The sequence below is a fragment of the Loxodonta africana genome, chromosome 8 (genome assembly GCF_030014295.1).
Source record: "Loxodonta africana isolate mLoxAfr1 chromosome 8, mLoxAfr1.hap2, whole genome shotgun sequence".
NCBI classification, from domain to species: Eukaryota; Metazoa; Chordata; class Mammalia; order Proboscidea; family Elephantidae; genus Loxodonta; species Loxodonta africana.
This window is the reverse complement of record NC_087349.1, coordinates 121,285,413-121,297,614: the sequence shown is the minus strand read 5'-3', so window position 1 is coordinate 121,297,614 and position 12,202 is coordinate 121,285,413.

The following is a 12,202-nucleotide window of genomic DNA, read 5'->3' as shown; positions in this document are numbered from 1 at the left end:
AAAAGTTTTCACCTGGCCTTTCCAGGGAGGAGGAAAGTGTGGGAGGGGGCAGGAAGCTAGGAGTCTGGATGGTGTGTAGCAAGAGATCCAGTAGGGAGGAGTTTGGGACACTTTTTGGGGGGAGTCGCATTTCAGTTTGCCAAGACCTAGGGGGAAGAAGGCGGTGGGTGGCGAGGAGGTTGGGACATTTTCTCTGAGGGTTCCAGCTTCCAAAGACTCAGGTGGGTGGGCATTGCTACATACTTTCTTTCCACTCCCAGTGGAGAACTCCAGTTGCTCCCTGTGTCAGTGTGTCCAGGAGGCTGCCCTGCTCTTCAGCAACCCCACCCTGAGCCCTGCCCAAGAGCAGGCTTGTAGCACAGCCTGTCACCAGGGAAGCCGACTCCCTGTGGAGTCCGTGGTGGGAGCCTGCAGTGAAGGTGTGGGAATTAGCCCAGCTCTGCTGTAACCAGCCAGCGGTGAGGTCCCGGGTTGTCACTGCCTCTTTTTGAGCCATAGTTCGCTTGTCTGTAAGACGGGAATAATCAGCCCTATCATGAGAGTTAGTTTGAGATTCCTCAATGTGATTAGTGCCCGTCCCACAGCAGGACTCAACTTGTGTGTTCTCACCTTAAATACCCCCACTGCAGCCACAGTGGAAAGGGAGCAGGGGTGGGGAGTGGGGGGAGGGGATGGGGGTGTGCACCTCGTCTTCCATGAAGCTGGTGGCCAGGCGGAAGGTGACTGATAGGTGGGTGCTGCTCTCTGGTGGGGACTTTTTCATGTCCACAACAATCCCTAAAGCTGCCAGATGAGGGAGCCAGTGAGCCAGCCTGCAGGTGTACCAAGAGCCTGGCTGGCAAGTGGAGCTCCAGGATCAGGATTGATAATGATAATCATAATCATAAAAATTAATATTAATATTACATGCCAGGTGCTTTTATACTCCTCCCCTTTAGTTGGAATCAGCTGGATGGCAATGGGTTTGGTTTGGTTTGTTTCAGGCCTTACAACCAGCATGTAGGGCAGGTGTTATCATTAAAAATCTAAAACCAAACTTTTTGCCATTGAGTCAATTCCAGCTCATAGGGACCTATAGGACAGAGTAGAACTGCCCCATGGGGTTTTCAAGGAGTGGCTGGTGGCTTTGATCTGCCAACCTCTTGGTTAGCAGCCATAACTCTTAACGACTGCGCCACAGGGGTAAGGGCCTGAGGTTAGCTGGCTTAGAGTCATACAGTGAGTGAGAGGTGGGGGTAGGACTTGTCTTCGTATCTGGCCAACTCCAGGGTCCCACACTTAACCACTGACCTGCACTTTCTTTGGAGTGTATCATACAAAAGGCACTGACTGGGCAGGGCCCCCTCCCATAAGCTACCCAGCCAGGCCACAGAGTCAGAGGCCACATCACAAGGTGGTGCCCAGGGCGCTGTCACCTGAGGGGACTCTCCTGCCCATACACCTCCTGCAGCCTACCCAACCCTGCCCCCCTCCTGACTGAAGTCACAGGCTCCTAGAGCGCTCTGTGTGGCCACTGAAGATGCGGGCTCATACTCCAGTAATCTTCCTTTCTCCCTTCTTCCTTCCCTCCCTCCCTCCATTCAGCCAACACTGCCTGAGGCCCTCTGTGTGCTGTGCACTCTGCTACGGAGGCGGAAACAAAGGCCTGAAGGCCTGTCCGGTCAGCCTCTACCAAGCTCTGACAGAAGCAGACACACAAATGACCATCACGTGTGCAGACTGGTGGCTGCTGTAGGTGCCACGGATTGCGGAAGGCTGGGTTCACCCAGGGATGGGAAGATCAGGAGGCCCCTCCTGTGCTGGGCAGAGGCAGAGGCAGGGGCAGGGGCCAGGGATCGGGGCACCTTTTCTTTCCATCATTTATTACTTGGAACCACCTGCAAAATGCCTGGTGTTCAGGTCAGGTGGAAGGGCATTGTAGGCAGAGAGAACACCTTAGTAGAGTAGGCAGGTGTGAGAGGCACAGGCATTTTGGGCAGGGCAGGGGGTGGAGAGGTTAGCAGGTAGGAGTTGGAGTGGTGGGCAAGAGCCAGGAGGACCCCATGGAATGTCACGGGAAACAGAGTTTGCCCTATGGGTAAAGGAATCCCTTGGAGAATCTCATTCAGGGAGTGACAGGATCAAATTGGTGTTTTAGAAGACCGTGGTCGTCATCTTAACCGGGTATAGAGAGAGGAGACAGGAGAAGTGGGAGGAGAGACAGATATGTAGCAATTGCCCCCCTCCCCCCAACCACCTAGAGCCCGTAGTTTGTTGATTCTGGGTGCTCAGTGCCCCGGGCAGTGCCCAGTGGGTTCTGAATGACAGAGGGGTCTGGGCAGCTGAGGGCAGGAAGCCTCATACCTGGGTGAGCAGCAGGGTCTGCGATTTGAGGAGGACAGAGCTTGTTGGGTGCAGTGCGGGTGCCGGTCCCTTGGCAGGAGGTAGCCTGGGAGGAGGTAGTGCAGGGCGACAAAGGAGGGAACAAGGGGCCCCAGCTCTGCCACCATGACCCCTCCTTCCTCCCGCCCTTACCTGCACCTGATGTCTGTGGATTCCAGTGACCACGAGCGCGTGGCTGTTCTCCAAGAAAGTAGCTGCCAATCCCGGGTGGTGAAGAAATCGCAAGAATTATGCCTGTGAGGTTAATTCCCAGCAGGGCTGATGGTGCAGCAGGCTACACCCTACGCTTCTGAGGGCGTCAGCTACTTGTCCTCCTCTGCAGGGTGCTCAGTACATGTAGCCCCTGTTCTGTGCTAATGTGTCTGTCTCCTCCTGGAGACCAGAAGCTCGGTGCTCCCCGCGAAAGTCCATGACTATGGGGTAAAGGAGTGACCCTGTCCCTGGACTCGGACTGGACCACTTGGATTCAGATGGGTCCGGCCTTGGACTGTCTGGGAGAACCTGCAGCTCCCTCCTCCCTCCTTCCCTGGTGCCCGATTCAGGGCCTACCCAGACCCAGACACCGTTGGTTAGTGGAACCTATTTCTAGACCAAGTTCCTGATTTTTAACTCCATCACTTGAGAACAGAGGAGGGAAAAAGGATCTGCTAGAGATTACTTAGCTGGTAAGAAGCACGGAATATTCAAACTCAGGCTTCTCAAACATGTGCCCTGAGAACAGTACCCCAGTGCGAAGGAGGCCTCCTGTGAAAAGAATTTGCAACATGGGTGGGAGGCCTTGGCCTCTGCGTCAGACTCTGCTAGGAGTGGTCAGTTTGGCCCTGGGCAGCAGGTAAGAGGGGGTTCAATGGTGTTAGCTGGGGCTGATGGCGACAGGCCTCCCAGACAGCAGGGAGCAACTCCAGTGGTCTCAGTTCACAGGGCAGCAAGGGGGTACCACTCAGCTCTGAAGAGAATTTAAGGACCTTAGAGAGTCTGTGGAAACCCTGGTGGTGTAGTGGTTAAGAGCTACAGCTGTTAACCAAAAGGTCGACAGTTCAAATCTACCAGATGTTCCTTGGAAACTCTATGGGGCAGTTCTACTCTGTCTATAGGGTCCCTTATGAGTTGGAATTGATGGCAACAGGTATAGACAGTCTGTGAGTCACCTCTGCCCTGTCAGGAGGAATGAAGGTGCTCAGGGTGGGAGGGAGATTGTTCCAGAAATGACACCTGTGTTCTGCCCCTACTTCCCTGCCTCCAAGGACAGCTATCCCTGTCCTGGGCCTTCCCAGGCTCATGTTTGAGGCCTGGTGACAACCAGCACTGACCTGGCCCTGCCTCGGCAAAGACGGTTGTCCTAAGGACAATGACCAGCAGGAAGACATAAGATGGTAAAGGGAGTCCCATGGGCCCCAGCCTGCTTCCTAAGGGCTCTTCACTCCCAAGCTCCCTCACACCCCAGACCAAGGAGCAAGTCAGCCCTCAGGACCTGCAGTTGGCCTGGGGCAGAGGCCACAGGGAAGGAGAAAGGCGTCTTGACTTGGGAGCAGCTTGGGGTTCTCATCTGGCTCTTGAGGCAGTGTGGTTGGGGAACATTCCCTCTCCCTGAGCCTTTATGAGGGACAAGACCTCCATCCACTGAGAGAGCTTCTGAGGGGGCCCATAGCCAGACATCACATGTTCCTGTGTCTTCCAGAGTTTAATATCAAACAATTCTTTTTCAAAAATTTATTGAACTTCATATTTTGATAAATTAAGATTTACAGAAAAGTTACAAAAATAGAATGCACTAAGATCTTGATTGCATTTTGATTATCAAGATTCACTGATAATTACTAGTGATTGAAATCCAACACTTGGAAACAAAAAAGGATTAGTAGTTGGAAAATATGGCCTCAGTGATAGAAACAATGCCAGATATAGCATGATAGAATTTTGCAAGGCCAACAACTTATTCATTGCAAATACCTTTTTTCAACAACATAAATGATGACTATGCAAGTGGTCTTTACTACATGGGATACACAGGAACCAAATGGACTACATCTGTGGAAAGAGATGATGGAGCAGCTCAATATCATTAGTCAGAACAAGGCCAGGGGCTGACTGCAGGACAGACCAGCAACTGCTTATATGCAAGTTTGAGTTGAAACTGAAGAAAATTAGAACAAGTCCATGAGAGCCAAAGTACGACCTTAACTATATCCCACCTGAATTTAGAGACTGTCTCAAGAATAGATTTGACACATTAACCATTGACCAAAGATCAGACAAGTTGTGAGATGACATCAAGGACATAATAATTGAAGAAAGCAAAAGGTCATTTAAAAGACAGAAAAGAAAGAAAATACCAGAATGGATGTCAGAAGAGACTCTGAAACTTGTTCTTGAATGTAGAGTAGCTAAAGCCAAGGGAAGAAATGATGAAGTAAAAGAGCTGAACAGAAGATTTCAAAGGGCAGCTCAAGAAGACAAAGTAAAGTATTATAATGAAATGTGCAAAGACCTGGAGATAGAAAACCAAAAGGGAAGACCACACTCGGCATTTCTGGAGGTGAAAGAACTGAAGTAAAAATTCAAGCCTTGAGTTGCAATTTTGAACGATGCAGGAAGCATCAAAAGTAGATGGAAAGAACACACAGAGTCACTGTACCAAAAAGAATTGGTGGATGTTCAGCCATTTCAGGAGGTAGCATATGATCAAGGGCTGATGGTACTGAAGGAAGAAGTCAAATGTTCACTGAAGGCACTGGCGAAAAATAAGACTTCAATTGAGATGTTTCAACAAACGGGTGCAACACTGGAAGTGCTCACTTGTCTGTGCCAAGAAATTTAGAAGACAGCTACCTGGCCAACCGACTGGGAGAGATCTATATTGGCCATTCAAAAGAAAGGTAATCCAACAGAATGAAGAAGTTATTGAACAATATCATTAATATCACACGCAAGTAAAATTTTGCTGAAGATAATTAAAAAATTATCGCAGCAGTGCTTCGACAGGGAACTGCCAGAAATTCAAGCCAGATTCAGAAGAGGTTCTGGAATGAGGGATATCATTGCTGATGTCAGATGGACCTTGGCTAAAAGCAGAAAATACCAGAAAGATGGTTACCTGAGCTATATTGACTATGCAAAGGCATTTGACTATGTGAATCATAACAAATCATGGATAACATTGCAAAGAATGGGAATTCCAGAACACTCAATTGTGCTCATGAGATCAAGAGGCAGTCGTTCGAACAGAACAAGGGGATAGTGCACAGTTTAAAGTCCAGAAAGGTGGGTATCAGGGTTGTATCTTTCACCATACTTATTAAATTTGTATGCTGAGCAAATAATCCAAGAAGCTGGATTATATAAAGGATACAGCATCAAGTTTGGAGGAAGACTCATAAACAACCTGCAATTATGCAGATGACACAACCTTGCTTGCTGAAAGCAAAGAGGACTTGAAGCACTTACTGATGAAGATCAAAGACCACAGCCTTCAGTATGGGTTACACCTCAACATAAAGAAAACAAAAATCCTCACAACTGGACCAATAAGCAACATCAGATAAATGGAGAAAAGATTGAAGTTGACAAGGATTTCATTTTAGTTGGATGCACAATCAACACCCATGGAAGCAGCAGTCAGGAAATCAAACGATATATTGCACTGGGCAAATCTGCTGCAAAAGACTCTGTAAAGTGTTGAAAAGCAAAGATGTCACTTTGAGGACTAAGGTACACCTGATCCAAGCCATGGAATTTTCAATTGCCTCACATGCATGTGAAAGCTGGACAACGAATAAGGAAGTCCAAAGAATTGATCCCTTCAAATTATGGTGTTGGCAAAGAATACTGAATATACCATGGGCTGCTAGAAAAATGAACAGGTCTGTCTTGGAAGAAGTACAGCCAAAATTCTCCTTAAAATGGAGGATGGTGAGATTTCATCTCACATACTTTGGATATGTTATCAGGAGGGACCTGTCCTTGGAGAAGGACATCATGCTCGGTAAAGTAGAAGATCAGTGAAAAAGAGGAAGACCCTCAACTGGACGGCTTGACACAGTGGCTGCAAAAGGCTCAAACAACGATTGTGAGGATGGTGCAGGACTAGGCAGTGTTTCTTTCTGTTGTACACAGGGTCCCTATGAGTTGGAACTGACTGGACGGCACCTAACAACAACCACATCACTAAGATCCCCCAAATGTAAACATTTGCTGTGTTCATATCCGCCCACCCGCCCATCCGTCCATCCATCCATCCGTCCACCCATCCACCCATCCATTCACACACCTGCCTATCTATACAGTTGTCTGTCTACCTACCTACCTATATAATTTCTTTTCTTGAACCATTTTTGAGTGAGTTGTAGACATGATGCCTTTTTACCGCAAGATACTTCAGTGTGTATTTCCTCAAAACAAGGACATTCTCTTACATAACCACAGTACAATTATTAAAATCGGGAAACCAACACTGATACACTATAATCTAAATCTACCAACCTCACTCACATTTTGACATTTACCCCAATCATACCCTTTGTACAAAACAAAAACAAAAACCCAGATCAGGCTTTGAACTCAGTTGCCATGTCTCTTTAGTCTCCTTTAAACTTAGAACAACCCCTGTCTGTTCTGCCTACCATCCCTGCCTGTGCACAGAACTCAGACCTTCCCCAGTGAAGGTTGGGCCTGGGGGAAACCAGACTGGCCATTTATCACAGTACCTAGCTCATCTAGAATGAAGTGCGGAGAGCAGATCTTGTCTGGATCGTCTGCACCAGGCCCTAGCACGGAGCTGCCCTGCACAGCTACATGGATGCCATCAAAGGCAGGCAAGGCAGAAGAGGGGGTACAGTGCAGGTCTGTGGCCTCCTGTGCCTGTGTTCTAGGATATGCATAACAATTTTTTCATTCTTTTTTAAATGAGTCATTTAGTACTTGCCTTGTCTGATCCTCTCCAAAGTAAGCCCCTCAAAAATACCTCCTCCTACTGTTATTTCTTGTCTGGTATGGAATGGGCGCTAGATTAATGTCCAGTTAGATCAAGAGTGGAGGTGACCCTATCTGAAAAGTCTCCTCTATGGTGTCTTCCATGACTTTTGACAATCATACACAGTCATGTAACCATCACAAGAAAGATATAGTACAACTTTATCACTCCAAAGTCTTTCTGATCTCCTTTTGAATTAACCTTCTCCCCCACCCCCAGCCCTTGGCAAGTACTGATCTCTTTCCTATCCCTACATTTGCTTTTCCCAGAATCGTATAAATGGAATCACACAGTATGTAGTCTCTTGAGTCTGGTTTCTTTCACTTTCCACAATGCATTTGCGATTCATCCACTTTGTTGTGTGTGTCACTAGCTCATGCTCTTTACTGCTGAGAAGGATCCCATTGCAAGGACGCACCACAGTCTGTTCATGCACTCACCAGTTGGGGCTTTTGGGTTCTTTACAGTTCTGGGTGATAGTACATAAAACTCCTAGGTGTACAGGCTACTGAGTAAGCATACTTTTTTAATTTCTTTTGCATAAATGCCTAGAAGTGTGCTTGTTAGGTCATATGGTAAATGCATGTTTAACTTGATAAGAAGTGGCCAAAATGTTTTCCAAGGTGACATTTTGCAATCCCACAGTATATGAGAATCCTAGGTCTTCCACATTCTCGAGGCAGTTGGTAAGTTTGCTTTATAAAGCCATTCCAACAAGGTGCAGCAGTATCTCATTGAGGTTTTAATTTGCATTCACCTGATGATAAATGACATGGAAATGTTGACCATTCACACATAGTCTTTGGTGAAATATCTTGTTCAACTATTTTGCTCATTTTTAAATTGGATTATATGATTTCCTTATTATTAAATTTTGGGAGATCTTTATATACCCTTGATACAAGTTATTAGATACATGTGTTTTGCAGATATTTTCTTTCATTCTATGATTTCCCCTTTCATAACAGTTTCTTTCTAGTAGTAGCAGTTCTAAATTTTGAAGTTGTACAGCTTATTCATTTTTTAAATATAATGAACTGTGCTTTTATGTCATATCTAAGAAATATTCGTCTAACCCAAGATCACAAGTATTTTCTTCTTTGTTTACATCTATGTTTTCGATTTTACATTTAGGCCTGTGATCCTTTTTGAGTTCATTTTTGAATACGACGTAAAGTATGGATCAAGGTTCTTATATATTTTAAACATGAATGTGCAGTTTTTACAGCATCACTTGTGGAAAAATGAGCTTTTCTTCACTGAGATTCCTTTCATTTCTGTTGCAAATCAACTGACTATATATATGTGGATCTGTTTCTGAGTATTCTATTCTGTTCCCTTGGTCTATGGGTCCATTCTTCCACCCATACACACTCTCCTGGATACTGTAACATCATAGTTAAGTATTGAAATCAGGTAGTGCTGGTCTTTCAATCTAATCTTTTCCAACATTTTTTGCTTATTCTAGTTCCTTTACCTTTGCATATAAATTTTAGACTTGGTTTGTTGATTTCTGCAAAAATGTCACTGGGAATTAAGTTGGGTTTCTGTTGAAGCTACAGGTCAGTTTGGGGACAACTGACATCTTAATAATATTGAGTCTTCCAGTACATGAATAGACTGCGTATCTTCATTTCTTTAGGTCTTCTATACTTTCTTTCAGCAATATTTTTAATACTTTAGTGTACAAGTCTTACACATCTTTACCAAATTTATCTCTAAATATTTCACACTTTTAATGCTATTATAGATAGTAGGCACTCAAAATATGACTGGGAAAAAGCTGCCTCCTCAAAGTAGAGTTGGCCTTAATGACGTGGATGGAGTCAAGCTTTTGGGACCTTCATTTGCTGATGTGGTACGACTCTAAATGAGACTAAACAGCTGCAAACATCCATTAGTAACTGGAACCCGGAATGTACAAAGTACGAATCTAGGAAAATTGGAAGTTGTCAAAAATGAAATGGAATGCATAAACATTGATATCCTAGGCATTAGTGAGCTCAAATGGACTGGTATTGGTCATTTTGAATTGGACAATCACATGGTCTCCTATGCCGGGAATGAAAACTTGAAAAGGAATGGTGAGAATATTCCAAGATCTATCCTGACAACACTGTCAGTATTAGGATAATACCCATACACCTACAAGGAAGACCAGTTAATACGACTATTAGTCTAATTTATGCACCAACCACTAAGGCCAAAGATGAAGAAATTGAAGATTTTTACTAAACTTTGTAGTCTGAAATTGATAAAAAATGCGATCGGGATAATTACTGGAGTCTGGAACATGAAAGTTGGAATAAAAGAAAGATCGGTAGTTGGAAAATATGGTCTTGGTGATAGAAACGATGCCGGAGACTACATGATTGAATTTTGCAAAGGCAACAAGTTCTTCATTGCAAATGCTGTCTTTCACTAACATAACGGCAACTATATACATGGGCCTAGCCAGATGGAACACACAGGAGTCAAATTGACTACATCTGTGGAAAGAGAATGGAAAAGCTCAATATCATCATTTAGTACAAGGCCAGGGGCTGACTTCGGATCACACCATCAATTACTCATATGCAAGTTCAAGTTGAAACTGAAGAAATTTACAACAACTCCATGAGAGCCAAAGTATGACCTTGAGTATACCCCACCTGAACTTAGAGACCACCTCAAGAATAGATTTGATGCATTGAACACCAAAGACCAGACGAGTTGTGGAATGGCATCAAGGACATCATAAAGCAAGAGGTCATTAAAAAGACAGGAGAGAAAGAAAATAACAAAATGGATGTCAGAAGAGACTCTAAAACTTGCTCTGGAATATTGACTAGCTAAAGAAAAAGGAAAAGATGATGAAGTAAAAGAGCTGAACATAAGATTTCAAAAGGTGGCTTGAGAAGAAAAGTATTGTGATGACATGTGCAAAGACCTGGAGATAGAAAACCAAAAGGGAAGAACACGCTCAGCATTTCTCAAGCTGAAAAAACCAAAGAAAAAATTCAAGCCTCGAGGTGCAATACAGAGAGATTCTATGGGGAAAATATTAAAAGATGCAGGAAACATCAAAAGAAGATGGAAGGAATACATGGTCACTATGCCAAAAAGAATTAGTCAACGTTCAACAACTTCAAGAGGTAACATATGGTCAGGAACCCATGGTACTGAAGAAAGAAGTCCAAGCTGCACTGAAGGCACTGGTGGAAAAAAAGGCTCCCGGAAATTGAAGGACTACCAATTGAGATGTTTCAACAAACGGATGCAGCACTGGAAGTACTCATTCGTCTATGGCCAGAAATTTGGAAGATAGCTACCTGGCCAACCGACTGGAAGAGATCCATATTTATGCCTTTTCCCAACAAAGGTGATCCAACCAAATGTGGAAATTATTGAACAATATCATTACTATCACATGGATGCAAAATTTTGCTGAAGATCATTCAAAATCGGCTGCAGCAGTATATTGACAGAGAACTGCCAGAAATTCAAGCTGGATTTAGAAGAGGAAGTGGAACGAGGGATATCCTTGTTGATGTCAGATGGATCCAGGCTGAAAACAGAGAATACCAGAAGGATGTTTACCTATATCTTAGTGACTACGCAAAAGCATTCGACTATGTGGGTTATAACAAATTACGGATAACATTTCAGAGAATGGGAATTCCAGAACGCTTATTTGTGCTCATGAGGAATCTGTACATGGATCAAGAGGCAGCCATTCGAACAGAACAGGGGGATGCCACATGGTTTAAGGTCAGGAAGAGTGTACATCAGGGTTGTATCCTTTCACCATACCTATTCAATCTGTATGCTGAGCAAATAATCCGAGAAGCTGGACTATATGAAGAAGAACAGGGCATCAGGATTGGAGGAAGATTCATTAACAACCTGCAATATGCAGACGACACAACCTTGCTTGCTGAAAGTGAAGAGGACTTGAAGCACTTACTGATGAAGATTAAAGACCACAGCCTTCAGTATGGATTACCCTTCAACATAAAGAAAACAAAAATCCTTACAACTGGACCTATAACCAACATCATGATAAACAGAGAAAAGATTGAGGTTGTCAAGGATTTCATTTTACTTGGATCCACAATCCACACCCATGGAAGCAGCAGTCAAGAAACTGGTTTGCATTGCATTTCATTGGGCAAATCTGCTGCAAAAGACCTCTTTAAAGTGTTGAAAAGCAAAGATGTCACTTTGAGGACTAAAGTGCAGCTGACCCAAGCCATGGTGTTTTCAATCGCCTCATATCCATGTGAAAGCTGGACAATGAATAAAGAAGACTGAAGAAGAATTGACACCTTTGAATTGTGGTGTTGGCACAGAATATTGAATATGCCGTGGAGTGCCAAAAGAACGAACAAGTCTGTCTTGGAAGAAGTGCAGTCAGAATACCCCTTAGAAGCAAGGATGGCAAGACTATGTCTCACATATTTTGGACATATTATCAGAAGGGATCGGTCCCTGGAGAAGGACAGCATGCTTGGTAAAATAGAGGGTCAGCAAAAAAGAGGAAGACCCTCGATGACATGGATTGACACAACAATGGGCTCAAGCATAGCAACAATTGTGAGGATGGCGCAGGACCAGGCAGTGTTTCGTTCTGTTGTCCACAGGGTGGCTATGAGTTGGAACTGACTTGACAGCACCTAACAACAACATAAATGATATTGTTTTTAAATTTTCATCTTTCAATTGCTCATTGCTACTAGATAGAAAGACAACTGATTTCTGTGTATTGACCACGTAGGATAAGAACTTTCTAAACTCCCTTATTAGTTCTAATTTTTCTGGTAGATTCTTTGGGGATTTCTATGTAGACAATCATGTAGTCTATAAATAGGG